At 76.5% G+C, this 2,500-nt stretch overlaps 1 non-coding gene across 1 annotated transcript; it reads right to left on the bottom strand.

The window, feature by feature from the left end:
• Positions 1-839: 839 nt before the first annotated feature.
• On the bottom strand, positions 840-992 carry LOC124513698 (5.8S ribosomal RNA). Its single transcript, XR_006962517.1, has one exon. It is a non-coding gene; the product is annotated as a 5.8S ribosomal RNA (ribosomal RNA).
• Positions 993-2,500: the final 1,508 nt, after the last annotated feature.

The following is a 2,500-nucleotide window of genomic DNA, read 5'->3' as shown; positions in this document are numbered from 1 at the left end:
CCGACAGGGCAAAGGGGGCCGGGATCGCCAGCGGGGAGCGGGGGCGGGGCCGCGGCTCGGGCCCCGGACGCACGGCCGCGGACCGGGAGAGGAGGGGGCCACGGCCGGACCGCCGCGGTCGCCGCCCGGGGCAAGGCGGCGAGACCGACGGCGCTCCGGATCCGCACCTCCAACCCCCCACGACGGCCCACGGGACCGCGCGGCACGGGGCACCGCAAAACCCTCCCGAGACCCGGGCGGCGATCCCAAAGACCGCGTGCGGCACGAGGGATCTCCCCCAGAGGGACCGCGGCAGCGGCCGCGGCCCTCAGGCGCGAGCTCTCCTCGCCCTTCCCTTTTCTCGCGGGCGGCGACCGGCCTTCAGCCTCTCCCCCCCCCCACCTTTCCCCCCCCAAACCACCCCCCACCACCGCCCCACGGGCGCCGGCCCCCAGCCCCCCCCCGTCCCACGCCCTCCCACGTCCCACACGCGCGCCACCGCCGAGCGGACCCGGCGGGGCGAGGCGGGGGCGAGGGGGGGGGGCCGAGGGAGGCGGCGGGGACCGGACACACGGGGCCGGGGAGGGGGCGGGGAGGAGGAGGAGGAGGAGGAGGAAGGAGGGAGGGCGGCAGCGGCGGCCACCGTCGTCTGCACTTAGGGGGACGGAGGGCCCGGCGGCCAGGACGACCCCGTCCCCGGCCCGCGGACGACCCCGCACACCGTACCGCCGCGCAGGCGGGCGTGGCGGGGCGCCCTCGGGCGGGGCGGGCGCCGGCGGGGCGGGCCCTGCGAGGGAACCCCCAGCCGCGCCTTACCCCCGGGAGAGACACCCACCCGGGGGAGGCGATTGATCGGCAAGCGACGCTCAGACAGGCGTAGCCCCGGGAGGAACCCGGGGCCGCAAGTGCGTTCGAAGTGTCGATGATCAATGTGTCCTGCAATTCACATTAATTCTCGCAGCTAGCTGCGTTCTTCATCGACGCACGAGCCGAGTGATCCACCGCTAAGAGTCGTACGAGTTTTTGTGATCGCCGGGAGGGCCAACCCCGAAAAGGGGCGCCCCCCCAACCTGGCACAGCACATCCCCGAAGGGTGCCTCCGGCCGGCCAGCAAGAGACAACAGAGACCAGACTCCGAGAGGTCGGAAGGGTTGGAACGACAGGGCAAGTCCGGCAGCCCGCCCCGCCACGCGGACGCGCGGGGCGAGCTCGGAACAACCCCACAGGCGCCCAGGGGGTTCCCGCCTGTCCCCTCCCCCCAACACACACCCAAGGGACACGGGGCGCACGCACACGCACACGCCCACGCACCACCCGGCAGCCGCCGGGCAAGCCCCCTCCCGGCAACCGGGGAGGGAGGGCCGTGGCGTGGGCGCAAGCGCGGCGGCACCCCGGCCTGGGGCGCGGCGGGGGGCGGGCAGCGGAGTCTGGAGGAGACACGGGAAGACCAGCCTCCACGGCTCCCCACGGGCCCGACCGCCCCCGACCCGAGGCGGACGGGCGACCCCCCAAGGGTCTTTAAACCTCCGCGCCGGGACGCGCTAGGTACCTGGACAGGGTGGAGGCGGGCGAGGTGGGTGGGGGACGAGGGAGCGCCCGCAACACCGCCAACCACCTCGACGCCGACCCCCCCGGGGCCGCGGCCGGACCCCACAAAGGGCAACCGAGAGCCCCGACGCTGCCGGCCCGTGACGGAGGCTCCGACGGGGCTTAACCGCCCCCACAGACCGCCGCCGCCCGACGCCCCTCGCTTCCGCCCCCCCCCCACGACCCCCACACGACCCCTTCTTCTCCCTTCCCATCCAGGGCCACCGGGGCCGACCGGCCCCGGCCCCACCCTCACTTCCGAGCACACCTTCCCCGTGGCACCGACCAACCCTCACCGTCCCCTCCCCCGCACCCGCGGCCCAGGCCCCCCCCCGCGGGGGGGGGCTGCGGCGGGAAGCGGGGCACGAGCGGGCAAGGGCGTGGGGGTGGCGGTTCGGGGAGGAGGCGGGGAAGGAGACGGAAAGCCGGACCCGGACCGGACCCGGGGCCTGAAGGGAGGGCGGAAGGAAGGGGGGGGAAAGGTCTGCGGGGTAGGGCGAGAAGACAGGCGCGCAAGGCAGGAAGACGGGCCTGGGGGGACGGACCCCCCCCCGACGGAGCAGAGAGCCATCCAGGGCGGGCGGCGGGAGGCGGCGGGCGGCGGGGCGCCCCGCGTGAGCCGAGGCTCCGAGGCCCCCCGGGACGGGCGAGAACCCGACCGGGGAGACGCCACGGGGACCCGCCGCCACGCCACGCATCCCGAGACGCGCCGTGGCCAGGGCGCCAGCGCGGGCGGCGCGGCGACCGGGTTACGACCGGCGCCGAAGGCGAAGAAGGCGGGGGGGAACACACTCGAACCCCCCCAACCCTCGGACCCACCTCCGCGGGGGAAGGCGAGGCGAGGCGCAGAGGGGGGTGGGGAAGCGCGCCAGCGGGGGTGGAGAGGAGGGCGAAGGCACGCCAGGGACGGCGGGGGACGCCGCAGCGGCTCCCG

Source organism: Lynx rufus, unplaced genomic scaffold, assembly GCF_022079265.1.
Source record: "Lynx rufus isolate CCGP_SWC_20201006 ecotype Redwood Valley unplaced genomic scaffold, mLynRuf1.p SCAF_18, whole genome shotgun sequence".
In the NCBI taxonomy this organism is placed as follows: domain Eukaryota; kingdom Metazoa; phylum Chordata; class Mammalia; order Carnivora; family Felidae; genus Lynx; species Lynx rufus.
This window is presented reverse-complemented; position numbering and strand designations above follow the sequence as displayed.